At 39.0% G+C, this 20,108-nt stretch overlaps 1 protein-coding gene across 2 annotated transcripts in view; it reads right to left on the bottom strand.

Annotated features, from left to right (window-relative positions):
* Window positions 1–20,108, bottom strand: part of PALM2AKAP2 (PALM2 and AKAP2 fusion) — a 265,174-nt gene that overhangs the window by 117,307 nt on the left and 127,759 nt on the right. The gene's annotated exons all lie outside the window — the stretch shown is intronic.

The raw sequence follows: 20,108 nt of genomic DNA, 5'->3' as shown, positions 1-20,108 counted from the left end.
GAGGCAGTCAAAGTAGTCATAACTTTCAGGAATTTTAGCCTCTGGCAATGTTTGTTGCAGAGAAAGGATCAGCAGAATAGGTTCACACAGTAAGGACACACTATTTAATCAGGAATTAGGTTAGCAAAGGAAGACAGATGGCAAGAGCAGACAAGACAGTTTGAGACCTAAGGCCTAATTCAGATTTGACACAGCTAAACTGAATGGCCATTGTAGTCAGTGAGATGTTTACATATTTGTATCACGCTGAATTTGCTTCCCTGTGTTTTGCAGAAGAAGGTGAATAGTTCAAATAGATGTTTGATTTTTTTTTTTTTTTGCTTTTTTTTTAAAGCTGGGATGATCATATGAATATTTTGGTGCTATCCCAAAGCTTATGCTTTAAAACCCAGTAGATTTAATGAGCAGAGATGTTTCCTGCATAATGCAAATGTAGCTGAAAGACAGTGCCTGGCCTAAGGCTTTGTATATACATAATGGAAACAAACAGATGGAGACACAATCAGAGGCTTGCTCTGTGCAGCCTAAATTGAATGGGACTACGAATTCTTCTTCCCTCACTCTGAGGTTGGTATCCTTTTGAATTTCTACAACAGTTGCTGTGGGGTACCCAACTCTTCTTAGCATTATAATGGGCAGTATACTCCTTGTGTAGGTGAATATTTGGAGAAGGAGCACTGGAAGCTAGCAGTTCACAAATTCTGCATTTTCCATCTGTCTAGGTGCCTTTTGGCCTCTTCTTCTCCAGGTAATCTGAGAAACAGTGCTGAGAGACTGATGGGTTAACAGTCTCCCTTTGTCTTCTTTTCAATGAACCAGTACCAATAGCTTCTGGTTTATAATTTTTTATTTTGGCTATAAAATTAGAAGATATATCTTATCCTAGTAAAATGGGATATTATTTTGCATTTGCTGTGATGTAATTACATCTCTGTCTATTATGGTTTAAGGCATATTAATTGGCCCACCTACTTTTGTTCAGGGTACTCCAGTTAAAAATCAGACTTGGGAAATCCTTACTGGAAAATTGTACATTAACTGAGGCAGAGTGTTGCAGAAATTTGGAAAAGCAAAGAAAAAGGAAGACCAAATATTTCTGTTCTTGTGGAGATATTTTTCTACCCTCCTAAAACATTGTCAGAACACTGGTTATACAAGGAAGCAGTAAAAGATGCGGCCATAATAGGAGCAGTCATGCTTCTCCTATGTAATGCCATGGCATTTCCTGTAGCAGTGCAGCGACATAAAAATCTTTCCTTGGCTTCAGCACACCCTGCAAGACAGCCTGGTCTATTACATAACAAGAACTACCTCTGTACCTAACAGCTCTCAATGCCAGTGATGCATACCTCCAAGGCAGCAGAAGCTTTCCTCATGATGGTTGCTAGCGTGTTGTACACAGAACGTTTTGCTGATGGGATACATCAGTCATAATTGTACATACAGGAGGTCTGGAGGCTGTAATCATTCCCACCCTGAAGGGTTTTTAACAGGGCTCCTTGCTGCTGCAAAACAGTTGCCTGCCTCATAGCTCTTCAGTTTACGACTTGTCCCCTGTGCAGATTAAATATGCATACACGGTAACAGTGAAGAAATACACTGAAAACTATTTTTTCTGAGGAAATGGCTACCACATTGGAGGCAGTCACCTCATTTTCTCCTGTCTTTGTTCCTCATTTTCTTCATATAATAAAGATAGTGCTTCTTTGCCTTAATAGGATGCTGTTTTTTTAAAATACACATTAAATGCTAAAATACAGCTTGTCTTTTGTACTTCAGTTGCTAAAGACCACTTCCATTCAATTCTTCACCTACTGCCTGGAAATAATAAAAGATATTCCACAAATACTTGGGATGTTTGGTACTTCAGTAAAATCTAGTGTACCAGATCAGTTGCACAAGGCACACATGCTATTGTGCAAGATTGTATCATTTTTCTATTAGCATAATCATGTAGCCATTAAACTAGCTATGATTCTTATGAGGGAGGCCTAACTTTACATAATGTCAGCTGCCAAGCCATGGCTCATGTGTGTAACCACATTGGATTTATCACTTTATCTGAAAACAAAAATTATAGCCTGATGGAAATACATATTATTTCAAAAATGTGGTAATTTTTATGATAGTAATAGTTTTTGATTAAACAATTTCTGGGAACAGTTCTGATATTTTTATTTACCCTATAACCCCTTGAGTTCACTTCCACCAGCAGCTCCACTTTGTGTAATACATCACCCCATCATTCCTCACCCATTTTGCTAGATGTTAATTTTGTTTAACTCAAGATCTCTATACCTTGCAGCTCAGACTACATTGCTCCTTACCTTACCATGTGTTAATTCACAGTACTGTGCAAATGACAGTTTTGATTCAGATAGAGATCAAAAAGAGGAACTGTAAAAGAAGAACTACTTGAACCGAGCCACACAGCTTTGCTGGTAAGAAGAACTAATCCAACTCAGTGTAAGTTTTCTCTGGATGATTTGTATTTTTAAAAACTTTGGAGTTTGAGCTTGCTAATATCAAAGCTAGGCATGCACAGTGGGCTGTGCAAAATCTTGAAGGTGAGTTAAGGAGTCACATGGGCTAAAGTATATGTAGGCAGAGTTTTAAGATGTAAACAAATACCAAGTAACCTTTTCTGCATAACTCCAGTAGGCTATCCCTCATGGCTCAGTTGGAAGCTATTTTTTTTAATATATCTTTCATAAAAATTTGCTATCCAGACTGAACTCTCACATCTCTTTACTAGGGGAAATGGATGGGATTGATTACAGTGACAGTAATAACACAATTTTATTTTTTTTTTTATAATGAGAAGCTTTACAAGTTATTTGAGACTTTCTGGCAACAGAATAGACTTTTAATATACTTAATTTCATGGAAAACTGGTATTTGTAACATTAATATATTAATTTAAATTTATGGCTTATGGAAAGTAGTACATCCTTTCATGTAAATTTTTTAGGATCCAGGCCTGCAAAGATTTACACACAGAGATTCATTCCAGTATATTCTGATCCCAGGAAATCAGAAACAAGACTCCTTTTGATTGCAGTGAAGTCAGGACTCCAGCTGTTGCTTTCAGAGCAGGCAGTATTGCACAGCCAAAGGTTTACCAGATTTTGTAAAAGGTAGGGTCTGAGGCCAGTTTTTTGACATAAGACAACAGAAATTTTTCACCTTTACCCTGTTCTTACCACATTCTAGCATACTTGTGTTATATTGCCCACAAAAAAAAGGTGAGTCCTGTCTCAGTTACTTGAGATTTGATAAAATTGAAAAACCCAGGGCAAATACTAACAAAAGGATACACTGTTTAAAATTAATGACAAATATTTTTTCATAAACTTAAGCCCGTATTTGTTGTAATAGGGGATGTTCTCCCCCACACACCCTTACACACCACTCATTTCTGCAGGTATAAAACCGTTCATGACTATGAGGTCTGTGGTCAAGCTCAGCCTAGTTCTGAGTCCAGTGTAAAGCCAGTGTAATCTTTGAGACTGACTAAACCCTTCAAGACAGACTGATGAGGGCTGCTACAGCAACCACTTTCCACAGGGAACTTATTTTTAAATCTAAATAGCAAATGAGAGGGAGGTTAATGTCTGGAGGCCTGAATGTGCTCATTTTTCCTGGCTGAATCTGATCTTTGAGGTTTGAGAATTGGTCAAGGTTGAGGTTGGATTGTCTCTGAGGTTAATGTTATTACATTTCAGGTATGGTATTGCATTTCAGCTTTTGTCTACAGGTCTGGTCAATAGTATCTGGTCATCAGGGTCTGATGTAGTCATAATGCTCTGTACAGCACATCTCTGCACAAATTATATAATGGATGCACACCAAACCACAGGTGCTGGCTCACCCATCTTCTGGGAAAGCCTGGACCTATATCCATCTCTAAATCATACGGCTGTCTGTCACCCTTGTGTGAAACCCGTACTTTGCCTAGCTCTGAATTTGCCTAGCTCCTGATCTTTGTGGCCTATGATCCTCTCTGCTCTGAATTACAGGGACAGCAGACTCATGTTTGGACTGTGGTAGTTTTGACTTGGAACACTTGCAGTGGGCTGCAGCAAACCTCAAAAAACTATCAGAACTGAACTTTTCTGTGTGCTCCCAAAGTTGACCTTTGCCTTTTGAGATTTTGTTTTTTGTAGACTAGATGATGTATTGGTTGCTTCCAGGAAATGAAGACACTGACTTGTAACTGGTATGAGGACTTCCTGGTGGACCAGCTAAGTAGGTTGGAACCTAACCCCATGTTCAGCATGAGTGCTGTGAAGAACTGGTATTTTGTCCACCTGCAATTTATTGTGCTGCCTGGTGCTTCCCTGTATCTCATCAGACTGGGAAAACCTGCAAGTATTCCTCTTTTTCTCTTCTCACAGTACTCCCTTGCTCCAGAAACCTGTTTTCTCCTTGATTAACTTCCCTTCAACTCAGATGAGCTGGGAGCTCTGCCACAGCTTGCCTAACTAGATACTTGTCTGTCTTTGCCTAACTCCCACTTCAAGAGTCAGAGTGGGAATATATGCTGAACTACATATAAGATCATTCATTTGAACACCTGCTTGGGAGTACTGATGACACTTTACTTCAATAGAGAGGGAATCCTGTTCCCTGACTGTGCCAGGGGCAATTTTCCAATCTAGTCTCTTCATACACAAGGGACCTGAATTCTGTTGCAGTAGTACTGACACTTAAAAGCACTATGTGATTATATTGACAAAGTATCAGTTTACCTCTATCAAAACACACAGATTTTATTCAAGAGAGGATTTCTTTTTAAGGACAAAATTAACTGAATGGAGCTAGCAACTCTGTCTTAGTGACTCTGTTATAATCAGTGTTAATTATTTGTACTGAAACAGGCAGAAGCCACTAAAACTACTGTACAGCATTGTGGAGATAGTCCCTATAATCACTAATTAATGCTCATATTGTTATCTTAAGATGAATAGTGTCTCCACCTGAAAAATTAGACAGCAGATAGGCTGAGGCAGAGAGCTCAGGTGACTTGAGTAAGGAATGCAGAGACCAGATTTGCAGAGCTTCTGGCTTCAAGGCTTTTACTTGCTTATTGCTTCCCTTCTGAGACCCCTCTGGAGGGATGGGGTGTCTACAAGACATTTTTTCACTAAGATCCTTCTGGCAAAAACATATTATATTCTTGCCTCAATCTTTACTACCTGATTTGAGTTTTGCTTACTTTATGAAGTGGAAGTGGGAAAGGGAAGATTTGTTTTGGGCTCAGACATCACACCTGGATGTAAATCTTACAAACATCAGTATTGTCTAAGCATTTCAAGATGCACATGACACTGGAAGATTTGTATACAGGGGATGATGAGTCCAGGAAAAGCAATCATTCCCCATCTTTGTTCTTGGAAACAAACTTCTGGAGAAAAGTTTCTTCACAAACATCTGTCAAACAGGTGTGCTAGTCTTCATATGCATAACAATGCATGTTAGACCAGAGTCTTCCTTTCTGATGGCAGCATCAAACTGGATCTCTGCTTCAGAGACATCCATGTGGTGCATCAGTGCTCAAATGAATGCTGTGCAAATATGCATGCAGCTGATGGGAAAGAGGCAGCAGTCGGGAGGGAAGGGAAAACCAGAGAGCTAGCCACAGTCAGTAGGAAAAGGAGCATCATCCACTACTGACAACATACAGCTGTGGGTCTCTTTCCCATAGCTAGCTTCATTATTAGACACACTTGACTTGAAATTGTAATGTCAGCCCCGCAGGCTTCATGTAGAAGTGCTGTGCTGGCTGAAGCCAAGGCAATTTTCCCTTTGACTCTGAACAACAAAGTTTCTGGAAAAAAACAGCTCTAAAAGAATAAGATCACATAGAATTCACGAATAACAATTAGAATGACTAATAATAATTTTGGATAGAAAATTTGAAGGTAATGTCATAGCAATAATTTTACTCCATGAGATATTATGGCTTCCACCCCCCACCCCACCCCCCCCCCTACAATTTGTGTTTTTTTAAACAACTGATCAATTCAGAAAATGAAAGTTTCACTTTCAGAATTCACTGAATTCTACCAGGGATCAGCCTGGTAGAATCTCCTTTTAATTTGCTTTCATTTGTTAGTTTTCACTGAATTAAAACAGCATATTTATTCTGCTCCAGTGCTGACAGTGTTCTCAGCCTCCTTAAAACAGAACACCATGTAACAAGTTTCTGCCTCCTTTCATTCTCTGCTCAGCACCATCCCTGCTGCCCATTCTCTGTAGGAGCCATACAAGGTAGGTTTCCATGCCCATTAGCAGTGGAGGATCAAGAAGATAATCCTACAAAGCAGAGGTCTTGGAAGAAAAGGGGGTTAGTTACACAGAAGGCAAGACCTTCATCACTGCAGGTTGAGACAGTTCAGTTAATTTAAAGCACTTAATTGCATTCCAAAGAGCAGTTTGGGTGAGAAAGAATCGCAAGGATTATTTAGTTCCAACTCCCCTGCCATGGGCAGGGGAGACCCCAGCTAGATCTGGTTTCTCAAAGTCCCATCCAACCTAGCCTGGAAAACTGACTGGGGCTGGGCATTCACAACTTCTCTCCAAGCTGTTCCAGTGCCTCACCATCCTCACAGAAAAGAATTTCTTCTGCATATCTAACCTAAATTCCCTTTCTTTCAAATTGAACCTATTTCATAATTATTTCACTCTCCTGCCTGGCACTGTTTAACAATCCTGTTCTCCAAAAAAGGTATTTTCTTTACAGGATGGCTCATATCTTTTGTTTCCAGTTATGTGGGGCTTTGTGAAAAAGTCTCTAATGACATGAGATGGTACAAGCAGATCCATGGAAATAAATTTGGCTACCCATGTTATTAAATTCAAGTACATGGCTAATTCTTTTCTGTTATGACATAAAGCATTTGTGGGGATTCAAAGACTATAGAAGGGTTGCAGTATCTTTTACAGGTCTGTTCTCCGAAAGTAGTTTTTTTATTTCCTACTGCACATTTATTTTCTTACCTATTTGAACAGCATGGCTTTCAGCAGCCTGTATCACAGTAATGTACTAACTTGGCTGCTTACTATTGAAAAAGCTTATTAGCTTTTCTAGAAACTCTTCTGGCCAAACATTTCTTAACGTAATTGTACATAATTGAAAATGACTGAACACGTAAGATGAAAATTAAGGCTGTAATTTGGTCAATGAGTCATGTGTTTTTATAGTGGGCAATACTGGAACACACCAGGAACTCCAGGCAGTGTAACTGCAGGGTCAACCCCACTTTGCTGCTGTAAAGAGATTTGCTTTTTGAAGTTCTGCACACAGCAGAGCCCTTTGTGAAAACATTTTGATTTTGTGCCACTTATTTTCTTTCTAAAAGAAAAAACAGTTGCTTCTCAGGTCTGATGGTGACATGTAGTGCATTTCTTCAGAGTAAGCTGAGAATGCAATCAAAGTCTGTCTTCCCCTCCCTGAATTTCGCTTTCTGGGACTGGTTATTTACATCTTGCAATCTCTCTGGCAGTCAAGATCCCAGCTTTAAAAATATTATTGCACCGGAGAGCATTTCTCGAACTAATTTTGATACATTCCTTTATTTCTAGTACTTTGTGACAAAAGTCTGCTTTGACTTCCCACATAGGCACTCTGAGTTCTCTGGCTGGGTTTGGGGTAAGATTCTGACCCAGAAAGAACATGTGGACCTTTTTCTAAGGGACTTGTTGGCCCTGCTTCTAATATTTGCAGCTGTTAAATTGTGAAAGCTGTCTTTTGACATCAAACTGATTTGAGTTCCTTTTAGACTATGGATTAGAGAGAGACCCTTTTTGGTGCTGGATAAGAGATAATAATTAGTTTTCTTTTATTTTCACTTTCAATTAGAACTTTTTAATACTTTGAACTTTGTTTAGTGCTTTAAGCCCCAGTGTTTTCTCTGTAGGACTTGTAATATGTGAAGAAAATGGAGACAGGCAGGTAACAGCCTCCATTTTAGGTCCTGGATTTGTTCATATTTAGCAAATGTTTGGCACATTATGAAGACAGAGCAATAAATTAATCTCAGTATTTCCAGCTCTGTGAACTCAAAATCCTGAACTTCACTGAACTTAAAATCAGTGAAGAAGCTAAACAGTGTATAATATTTCAGTAGCTTCTCCATTTGTCTTAGTCTCATTTTATTTAAGAGCACTCATTGTATTTAAGAGCACTGAAGAATATTGTCTGTGGTCCCATAAATGCCACAGAAAAGGGCTCAGAAAATAGAGTACCACAGACCTACAGGACTTCTTGTACATGCAGCTGGAGCAAGTATTTTCCAGTATTCATCCTTAGCCAGAAATCTCAGGAGCTACTGTTTCTTTTCTTGTTTTTTTAAATTTTATTTTATTTTATTTTTTTGGTGGATTTTTTTGTTTGTTCTGTTTTAAATTACAGCAAAGACTCATCTCAAATTGTTTGACTACATAAAATGGAGATTCAGAAAAGACCCCAAAAAACACTAGAGTTTCAGCCTACGTTTTAGAAGCAAAAATAGACATTACTTCTCTCCTGTTAAGGTAAGGGCTGTTTTCTTCCCAGGGTGGTATCTATCTTAGTTAACTCTCACCATTTACTAACCCCTTGGTGACCTCCAGCTTCTGTAAAAAAAATGCAGACTGAAACAGCAGCAGTGGAGAATTTCCAGATGTCAGCCCTGTTCTCAGTGTGCAACTCCATGTGGTATTTTACAGATTTATTACTTTACCCCATCTCACCAGTAACTTACCCATAAAAAATATAAAATTGACTATGTTGGTCAACAGAAGGAAGCACCCCCCCTTTGTCTATAAAACCTTATTTCTGAAGCAATAAGGATGCTTCTGTAATTTAGCACAGCATGTTAAGAAGCAACATCTTACAATGCAACAAAAACTGAGCAGAAATTATGTGCTTAAAAATCGTCAGGGCTAAGTAATCTCATTTGCTTTAAAATGAATGATATATCTACCACACTCCAGTGAAATGTAATGATCAAGACTTGATGATAGTAAGCAGTATCCTTCCTTTTAAGCCACAGGATGCTGGCAAACTGCAATTCAAGGATGTTTAGAGGTAACCACTGTACAGTCATTTTAACACAGGGTTATGCTCAAGTGAATAGATAATCTCTCTTACAGCAGGGCTGATTAGCTCTGCAACTGCCCCCTGCCCACAAGAGCTACCATATTTCTTCCATTGCTGGAGCAGAATCATCTATAGCCGGAGAGAATCTGTAACCAGTGATGCATTACATACAGTGGAAATACTCAAAAAGGAAGCTGAAGTGATTTGTCACGTCTGAGAAAGTGACCCATTTTTGCATGTCTCCTTTTTTTCCCTTCACCTATTCTTTTCCCTTTGTGTTTCTACCTACAAGCCACCAAACATGCTACAGTTAGATCCTTTTTCTCCTAATTCAGGGCAAACCAATCATTCCCAGCAAATGCATGTCTGCTGTAATTGGTTTAGTTTGATTGCAATGTGGCCTATTTTTTCCGGTTTGGCAATGAGGTTAATAAGCAGAACCATTCCAAAACTGTATCAGTAAGAAGATGTTTTATGATGCTGCATACCCACAGTGTGCCCCACATTCCTGTAGTCTTGTGACAGATGCCAACAGCCACATCACCACGGCTGCACAAGGCAGGGTAGTGCTAAATATCCTAAATTACAGATGTAAAACATGAAAAACACAGAGGATTTGGACTCACAGAGGATTTTTGGTGCCTGCACTTCCCATGACAATCAAGTGAATGATGTTGTCTCTACATACCTTTGTAGATCTGCAGATGAGAGACTTTTTGTGAGGTCATGCTGAACCGCTCAGAGCAGCAGCAATTGGAAACAATGTTTCCCAGGACCTGAGCCAGCATCTTTATTAGCTCTCAGTGAGTCCAGAGACCTTGCTTCCTTACACCAGGAAGAACTACTGTGTATAAAAGACAGGAGCCAATTCCCTTCTTTCTGTGTCAACCAAGTTCCTACATTTGTATGCCAGTGTCTGTGCACCAACACAACTCCTCCCTGTCTCATATTTGGAGTGACCCAATCTCTCTCAGCCAGCTAATTTTCCCCTTGATTCTTATTTTGGGTTATATTTTAGGAAGTGCCCTCCTCCAAGTCTGATATAGCAAACTATTTCTGTACAAGTATCTCCTTCTTTGTCTCATCTGAGAAGGTGACCCATGTAAACCAGAATCCTGTGACAACAAAGCAGGTAGTTTTTTCTATCATAGGTAAATGTGGAGGATGTTCTGGACTTAGCTGTGCCTAATGCTGTGGTTTTTCAAACTCCTCCAGCGACCAGCCTGTATTTCCCCATGAGCAGTTATAGCAAATTCATATGTGACTGTGCATAGTGGACAATGGACATCTGAGCAGCAAATGAGAACTGCAAATGGAAGTCCTGGAACAGCAAAAACTGTTATTAACTTCTTATCCCTTTTTTATTATTAATTCTTACAGTTACTAGCCTTAAAGCTTTCTTCAGGTAACCTTGAAAATATCACAGTGTGAAGTAAGAATTGTTGCAGAATTGGTATGAATTTTGAGGCATCAAGGGCAGTTTGTGAGGGTCTTGCAGGAAAGTAAGGAGTTCTCTGAAAATGCGCTATTCCATTTCCTCCCTGCCTCCTCCAATTACTGAAACACCTTGAATGTTGAACTTTGAGAGTATGCACCTATTTTCTTTCTGTTACCGGAGCTATTAAGATAAATGAAAAAGAAACTACAGAGACTGTAGCTTTATTCTGTGAAGTCACTGACCTCCACAGAACCACTCCAGAAGAGCTTCAGGGGAGTGCTGTGCTATCAGCTGCTAAGCATTTCATTAAAAATATCCCAACCCCCTTTATTTTTCTTAGAAATTTTTGAAGGGGGAATGCATGGGAACACCTTGTTTCGGAAATCTTAGCAACAGCAGCAATATTAAAATTGTTTCTGGTTTTGGTGTTTATTTGGATGACTCAGTTTTGTACAGCAGGGGAATTATCAGCTGAAAATGTTCCCATGAATATGGTACAAAGTGACCATGGAGTGAAAATAAGAGCATGTCACAGGCCATGGTATGCACTAACAGATGGAATATGTACCTGATGTATCTTAGTATCTGAGCACTAAGTTAGTTGCGCGTGATAAAGCCCTTGCCAATTCATGGTCTTCTCACAGACACTACTGCTAACTCAAGTTCACGATCCCATGTTGACACACATTCTGAATTAGGAAGGTATTTGCAAAACCAAAAGAGATTGAAACAATTATAATCATTTCTCTCAGCTGAATCAATTCTAGTCCTTTGATGACAGAACCATGCTTGTTCTCCCAGCATTCACAGAGTCTTCTTGGACAGCCAAATTGACTTTCTGTCACTGAATGCAAGTAGGGAAAAAAACAACTTGAAGCCCCATCTACTGCAAAACTTTCAGGACTAAATTATACAGCAGAAGTGCAGGGCCATTCTCCCTTCTGTGATGCTAAAAAGTACCATATTGCAAAGGCTTCTGTGTGTGTGTACATACACATTTTATATGTATGGTTTCTGGATGAAAGGTGAAGAGGGTGGGTACTTGTATAGCAATAACCAATTTGTGGTGCATTTCTTAAATGTCAGAGTTTAAGATGAATTTTTAAATTTCTGAAAAGGAGGCATGTGATGCCTACCTATGTTATCCATCCAACCACAGTTCTAACCTCAGGTAAACACAGCATTTCAGGAAAATAAAACTACTTGAGGGTTTTTACTTTTCTTTCCCCCTCCTGCAAGTCAGACTATGGTGAGGTTCTTCCAGTCCTGATATAGAGAGGACTCTGTCTCTGATAAACCTGAAAGAAAATTGCACATTGTTTACTTTATCAGTGCTTAAATAATTCCATGTTCTTTTCTCACAAATTATATACGCTGTATAGAATACTTCCCCCAGTCAGGAAATAAGTTTGCTCAGAACATACTACCTTGCTGGCTAAACCAAATCTTTTTTTCTTCTTCAAATATGAAAATGTGATCCTAGAGCTACAGGGTCCACAATATGCTTGGCAAAGTATCACATGAGAAGGAAAGGAAAAAAGAAGTGCGACAGTAACAGGTACGATGAGTTAATATGTATGAAGGATCTTATAAAAATTACAGCAACAAGGCACAGCAGTGGAGGAAAGGGAAAAAAAAAACAACTGTGGGGTTAGTACTTTAATTCTTTTAGTGAGAGAGGCAGCTCCAGCGCAGTATATTCTTGAGATCACAGCATATCTTGAACAGTGGTAGGTAGAGAGAAACACAGTAAAAAGACACAGAAATAGGCGCAGTGAAAAGGCAGATTTATTTACTAGTAATACTGTACAGAGAGAAAAAAAAAAAAGAGAAGCCACAGTTACAGCATGGCTGTTGCTGGCAGTGTTCTTGGTTTTTTTTATTTTGGTTTGGTTTTTTTTTTTGTTTTTTTTTTTACTCATTTTTTTAATCTGAAGAAAAAAACATAACAGTCAAAAAAGTACACTTCAGGTTACAAAGTACAGCAGCTATCCCCAGCAATTCTAATCCAGTGTTAGCACAGCAGTTCTTCCCCAACAAAATGGGATTTTATTTACATTAGCTCACAAAGAAAGTGGGAGACTAAAGCTTAAAACAAATCTCAACCACAATCTACATTCACCATGAAAGCTGCATTTTACACAACATTTTCTTGAACCCCTATAAAGAGTCATTCTTTGAGTGAATGTAGTTGGGAGGGACAGACAACCTTCAGAAATGTGTTCTTTGCATCTGTCCTGACCTTATCCTTCTTGCTACCTTTGCTGCAGTCAGATTCAGTCGGTTAATGGAAAAGCAAAAATTTTCAGATTGATTATTTCTCTTGTATCTGCCCCTAAGCAGTTCCTTGCAAAATAACAGGAATAACAGGTACAATATTTAAGACCATCATCAGTAAAGCACCTTAATCATAATACTGGGTGATCTTCACACATCCTAAAGGCTATCCCTAACTTGCACAGTGCTAATTATGTGTTACACTTCAAGTATGTGCTTAAGGTTAGTGTAGCTTAAGTGCCATGTTAAACTGGGACTGTATATGGTTGCACAAAACCTTCTTAATTTTGAAGTTTGCCTCTTTTTAACAGGCATATTATTTTGGAGGAATTCTTGTAGATTCAGTAGATTCTTGGCAGCTAATTTTACTGACAATGCCTTTGCATGCTGGATTAGTCTGTGGGGAAGTTCACATTTTCTCCAGGCATTTTTGCCCTGGTAAAAGCAACCTGACACATGGCGGGATGGAGTGCCTTCTGCTGCTGTAAGAACTGCTTTCTGGATGCTGATATTTTATGCACTTGGACACATCTGGCTCATATGAGTTCAAAAGGCATAGTGTGTTCCAAAGGAGTAGTAAGAGAGACAGCAGAGTTACCTAAATAGCAAGATTTTAATGGAACTTGCTGTTTGGGAAACCCACAGGATGCCAGATGAATAGTGAGGGAGAGTGCTCCTTTAATATCAAGTATGTCTGAAGAATCTAGGAAAATACAGGAAAATGTCCTAATAGTGAGAACAATATACAATGTCTTAGGACTGACACCAGCAGGCCCATGGAGTTTTGGAAGTCTGGTCTCTCCTTTTTTCCCCCTCTTTTTTCTAGAAGACCACAAAAAGGGAAGCAGAGGGATGAAGAAGAAGGGATCAGTTGAACCATAGTGTCCAGAACGAGAACAAGCACAGAGGCAGGGGACAGACAGAGTCTGGGTCAGAGGTGTGCAGAGAGAAAAAAATGGAAATAAAAGTTAACACTACCTCTATTCTGTTGTGTTTGTGTGGAGGTATAAGGTTTACCCCTCTGTCCCCTGCATCTCCAGGCAGTGGGATTTTCAGAGTTTCAGGGTGTTTGTCTCCTCAAACACAGTCAGCAAGGAGACCATGCTCTAAAACCCTCTGCAGAAAAGTGCACCAGTTTCACAACACCATTAAAAGTTCTAATTAAAATAATAAGAAGACACAGTTAAAGCAGCATAAGCCTTGCCTGTAGCATATTGCTTAAAGAACAGACCCTATACACATCTGTGCACGTGCTTAAATTTTACTTCTCTGGGTCATCCCATTAAAAAGGACTACTTGGGTGCTTGATTTTATGCTCATGGGCAAATCTTTAGGTCTTACAGACCTGATGAATAGATATGCAAGGTCGAAATTTTGGTACCAGTCACTAATATACCAGTGCAAATTAAAAATGTATAAATATACCAAAACTGGTGAACTTGAGTTATTTAGCTAATTCTAAAAAATTAATTAAGGGTTTTTTATTCAATTCCTGAAGTAGATTAATTCTTAGAACAAACCCCTAAATCCACCTTTGAGAAGTATTTGGGATACAATTGCAGGAAAGCTTTGAAATACAATAGCAGCAAAACCCTGCAAGGAAAGAGAAGCTTTTGCAAACTGAAGGAAGGAGCTGGGAATTCTTCACAAGTTTACCCTTAAGAAAAGCGGCCTATTCTTAATCCACCAAACAGCCTAAGTGGAACCATCACAGGTAAAAAGCTATAGATTTTGCAAGACTCTTTGAACCCACAGGGAAAAAGGCTCAGTTTTATAATTGTTTAATTTTAAATACAAGTGGGACATTTTAAAGAACTTCATGCACCCTTGTCACTATTTACAAGCTAAGTTAATAGAAGATTATATTACAAGTTGGATTTATATTGTCTTTGGACTAGATGACAATCCATTTATATTCTAAACTGAATAAATTTGTCCATTTTATAGAATTTACTCTTTTACATACAAAAATTACAGTCTACATTTTTCTTGGATATTGTCATAGTCTGCAAGTATTAAGCTCAGAACTAAAGTTTACTCTTGCTGCTCAGAAGGGTGAACAAACACAATCTGAGCAAATCTTAAACTTTCCAATAGACAGCGAGAACTGGTTGAAACTTAGTGAGTTTAGAAAAAAATAAAGAATCCATGCCTCAGCATGTGGGACGATCCTCTACTTTGTCTAAAATATTTTGTTCAACTCCTTCCAGTGGCACCATCTCTTACACTTTGAGAACGAATGTTGGATAAAATACGACAAAACATGTATTTCCCCTATTAGCCATACCACTCCGCTGAAAGTAGTTAGCTATTGTCTACTATATTTGCTTTCTAGGTAAATAAATTTGTCTAGCTATAGAAGGCGTAGGTCCACCTTTTTCTGTGAAACATGTTTAATTATTTAGCTGTGTTTATAGCAGTTATATTGGATTCTACTCTTCTAACTTGACTCTTTAAAAAGTGTTGTGGTCCTTCTTCCTGGAAAAAAAGGTGGCTAGGTCTACAAAAGATCCCAGTAATTTGGGCATTGTCATAAACATATGAAAAAGTTGAAAGGCTCAATGTCATGGGAAGGATGATATTCCAAAACTCAATACCCATCTAGGGTTTGTATCTCATTACAAAAATATTTATTTGTTAAAAAAATACACAAATGTAAAATACTACATTTTCTATTATATCCCCGCTTACTTTCCAAGCATGCCATTTGGATGTTTGACTAAATTAAAAGGTAGAACACCTTTTATTTCTCTAGCAACTCTCTATGCTATCTTTCTGCTCAAATTAATCTGTGGTATCTTAATAATTTTAGGTGTGAAAAATCAGTAGTGAACTTAGGTACAATGGCAGGGGACTAATATATATTAGCCATCAGGGAAGTCCCTCTGAATGTTTGCTCATGGATGATAGCAATGGTGACTCAGGACCCAATCCTACCAGATGCTAAGCACCATTTTGTTTTGCATTTTTCTCAGTAGAAGTACAATGCTTAGAGTTAGCTTTTCGGATTACGCCAGCTTGGGCAATAAAATCTGTATAGGTATATAAGGAACATGTAAACTACTGTGTCGATCATTCATGCCCTGATCTTGCAGATGCCTACAATGTTCTCCCTGTGAGCAGTCCTGTTGACTGAAACACGTCTACACACAGCAGAATTAGGCCTACATGTTTTTGTTTTCAGGACTGAAGTCTTGTACTGGACTGGTGGAGGTGCACTTCTTGGAGAAGGGCTTATGCACGCTTCTCTTGCTGGGGATTGAAAGATAATGTTGTGTTTATACAGCTTTGGAATACAGCCTGCACTTTTTGGAAAAAAATAAGGAAATAAAAGATACAAAAAAGAAGAAGGAAACGCAAGAGTGCTAAGGCAAACTGTTAAATGGCACATCATACCTACTTTGTCATTCATTTCGATAACATCACAAAGGCAGACCAGAGGAGTTCTGTAAACATATACCATACAGTACATCAGCCACAAGAAATTAAAAAAAGAAAACAACCCTGTAATTCTTTTCTTTCTGTATTGATATTCTAGTAATTGAAAGAGATTGCCTAGCCACTAATCATAATGTTGTGGTTTTTGATTTGTATTCTTTTCTGTTAAAAAAAAAAAAAAAAAAAGAAAGAATGGAAGTAAAATGCAGTGGTTTGCAAAAGAAATGGTCCCTGAATGCAAACAAGGGACAACATGGAGAGTGGGTTTATAGAAACTTAGAAAATACAAAATATAAAAAAAGTTTCCTAGGTTACCTTTTTCCCAGTCTAGGAAAAAATACACTGAAAAGAGGTTTTTCTTTGTTTTTCTTACAAAAGTTAAGGCGAGCAGTTTGTTGTGGCAAAATGCTGTTACTGAACCAGTTTCTGACTCTACATTTTTGTATCCCCTCATGCTGAAACTGAAAATGTACATGTGATGGCATGAGTTAAACAGACAGGGATTTTGCTTGAAACAATATTAAAAAAACCCATCCCATAATGATCCTTACAAAAATCTCTCTCTGCTTAACCACAGAGCAGGCCGCTTCCCTTGCGCCTGATTGTTCATGGATTTCCACAGGCAGCCTCCTATCCAAGGGTAAGGGGAAAACCAACCCTTTCAAAGCCCAAACCATCCCTGGAAAACCAGTTTACATTCATCAGCCTGGGCTAATGCATCTGAATCCCCCTGTAACTTGGCTGCAGGCTAATGGCTAAAAGGAACAAGGCAATGTCCAGGCATGGCTGTGGCCTCTGTGGAGGAGCATGATTGGAGTAAGTGTGTTTCAGCTAAGGCCCTGTGACTTCAGACCCATTAGCTCCTATTTCACATTTTTTCTGACCTCAGATGGGGAACTGCCTTTGACCTGTAAAGACCAACCCTACAGAGGTAAACCTTTAGCTTTCCTGTACCTACCCGGGGCCTGTTAACCATGGAGTTAATGTGAACACATGAAAATGACGGGCCTTCCTAGGCACTCAATGTTAGCTACAAGTACTGAGCAGTAGGTATTTGAGAGGTTTAAGGTTTAAGGCTTGTGCTCTACTTCTAACCACTAAAGGGCCATTTCTGGTCTGTGGTGTGCCACCATCTCCCCACCATGCTGTGCCTCTGATGGTGCAGTGTTCTCAGACACGTTCTGGTCCCAGCGTCAGCAAGCATCTCCCAAAGCTGGCTGCTAAGGGAGTCATCCCCAAAATGCTGAGTTGGTGCTGAACCAGAAGTTCATCTGACAGGGGAGCACATGGCTCAAGAGATGCAGGGACAGAAGGGGTTAGGTTATTATGATAGCCCAAATTTCCCAAGCAGGAAGTTTTGGACAAAAATGTCCATATGGGAACTGAAGTGGCAGAGGGAAAAAGATAAGGCTGTGAAGACACCATGAGGCCAGGGTGACTATGAAGGTGGCATCACACCCAGAGAGGAAAAGGTGGTGAGCAACAAGATGACTGGCCAGGCCAGGAGGAGCTGGCTGGGAGATTTTTTTCTGAGTATTAGTGGTGAGGTGAGCAGGCCCCAGAGTGACAGAACTATTTCAAAATGTGCCGGGCTCCCACATCATTGACAGGTAGATGCCAGACAGAAAGGGCTTCACCCTTGGTGTTGCAGGGCTTCTAAACATGCCTGGGGACAGCCTCACCTGCCATATTGGGCTTGAAACTTAGGGTCTTGTTTTAAGAAATGTTTAGATTCGTAAATGCTTAGAGTTTCTGGGAAAAGAGAGAAAAGGAAAAAAAAACCCCACCCAACCATCACCACCACCAACCAAAAAAAAACCCCCAAAACCCACACAACTCAGCCAAAACCACACACAGGCTGCTAGTTTCTAAAAAACAGCCACCAGACCTTTTGTTGCAATATGAGGCTCTGTGGCTCTTCCTCTCTGTGATAAAACTTAACCACCTAAGCCTGAGTCAAAGAATGATGTGCAGAGCTTCTCTGGGTGAATTTGGTCCTTCTCCCAACCAAAAGCCTCCAAGGGAGGCAAAGGGAACATGTGGAAGTCTATTCATTTCTGCCACTGCAGCTGATATGGAGGTCAGCAAAATTTCTGCAGGTGTCAAAGAGGTGAGACTGTCTTTTACTACTCTTGCTTTTTTTACTACTTGTTTGGGCTTTTTTTGTCTGACAGTCACTTAGGCAGTGGTGAGAATTTTCATTGACCAGTTCCACAGTGACAGCTGAGTGACATAACGTGGGAATTATCTTTTGCTTTTTTTTTTCATGTGTAGGTTTTCAGTGTGCCTCATATTGCCACCACTGAACAAGTGTCTTTTTTTACTGGCACAGAAAGAAAAGAGTACAGAGCAAGAACTGTGTTTAATCAGATGCTCTGGACTAACAATTAATGCAGTAAAAGCACCATCCAAGAAAGAACAGAAATATCATAGGAACCACCTCAGTCTGAAAAGAGGCTTTTGTAGTTTTCTTTTTTTTTTTTTTTTTTTTTTTACTGTTTTTTTCAGTTGCTGTTACTGATTTTTAAAATCTGATAGTTTCAGAGACACTTCAAAATAAGCTTCAGTACTTGTTCACACTATCAGAAAATATAAAACCTGATTTCTAATCTCACTCATGTACTTATAATTCCAGAGTAGCTCCACTACAGTGAGTGAAGTTAAACTTAAGCCAAACCAACATGATACAAGAATCAGGTTCATAATAACTCACCATGAAGAAGCTATCTGCTTTCTCATTTAGAAGAATCAAGGAACAAGAAAAAAAGAAAGACATTGATTTTGGATGCCTTCACATTTTTATATTTTCGTCTTTAAATGTTTTTAAGAGGCCTGATTTTCAGAGGTCAGATGAAGAAAAATGCACTGGAAATCAGGCGTCTTTTAGTGCCCCACATTAGAAAATGAAGCATCCAAAACCACCAGCAGTTCTGAAAATATTAGTCTTGTGGCTAGAGGATCTCCCAGAAGAGCTGCTCTGACAAAACTCCAGTGGACTTCCACAGGAGTTTTACCTGGACAAGCAGGGCAGCATCAGACCCAATTGCCTGTCATTATGTAGGTGCACTGAAGGTACATTCTGTGAGAAATTATGCTTCTGTAAGAACTAGAAAAGATAACTCTGGCCCTGCCCCCATTACCAGTACTAAAAATTTAACCACTGAATCCAGTAGGAGTAGGGTCAGACTGTCAGAAAAGTTCATTTATATTCTAGGGAAATAGAAATCAGTATCCCTCTTCTACCGGAGTTCAGCAGGAAAACTTCATGTATAAACATTGGCAGAGTTACTCAAAGTAACTCTCATATGTGACTCCATTTCTGTTGGTGTGACAGCTGCATCTTTTTCATGTCAATTTCAGCTTTAATTTGGGGAGATGAAGTGCATATACAATACTGTAATCTGGAAGATTTATATAAGGCAAAATGATCATTCATACATTTTCTAGAAAGAATAATTAAGGTCCACTTCTGGTATCACCAATAAGCAGAAATGGCTAATGGGTTTTTCTGACACTGCAAACTAAACTGGAAAGTTACTAAAAACCAAAATTAAGCAATTCCTTTGGGAAAGGCTTGTCTGAGTTTTAGCAAATTAGAACAGTAAAGTGATCTGAGCCCCCTAAAAAATAAAAAATATTATCTATAAATTAATGCTTAATGTGATTTTTCTTAAAAAGGAGAACTAACAACTTTTAAGGCTCTCATATCTGGTAGCTGTGAAACTCAGACTCCCACAAAATCCTAGGAATCTGATCAAGCTTGCCAGATACTTAAAGAAAAAACGTAAAAAGTGTTTTTGTTATATATATAAAATATATATATATAAATGAAATAAATATGAAAACATATGTTCCATTTCTCATTTATCT

The sequence above is a fragment of the Poecile atricapillus genome, chromosome Z (genome assembly GCF_030490865.1).
Source record: "Poecile atricapillus isolate bPoeAtr1 chromosome Z, bPoeAtr1.hap1, whole genome shotgun sequence".
Lineage (NCBI taxonomy): Eukaryota > Metazoa > Chordata > Aves > Passeriformes > Paridae > Poecile > Poecile atricapillus.
This window is presented reverse-complemented; position numbering and strand designations above follow the sequence as displayed.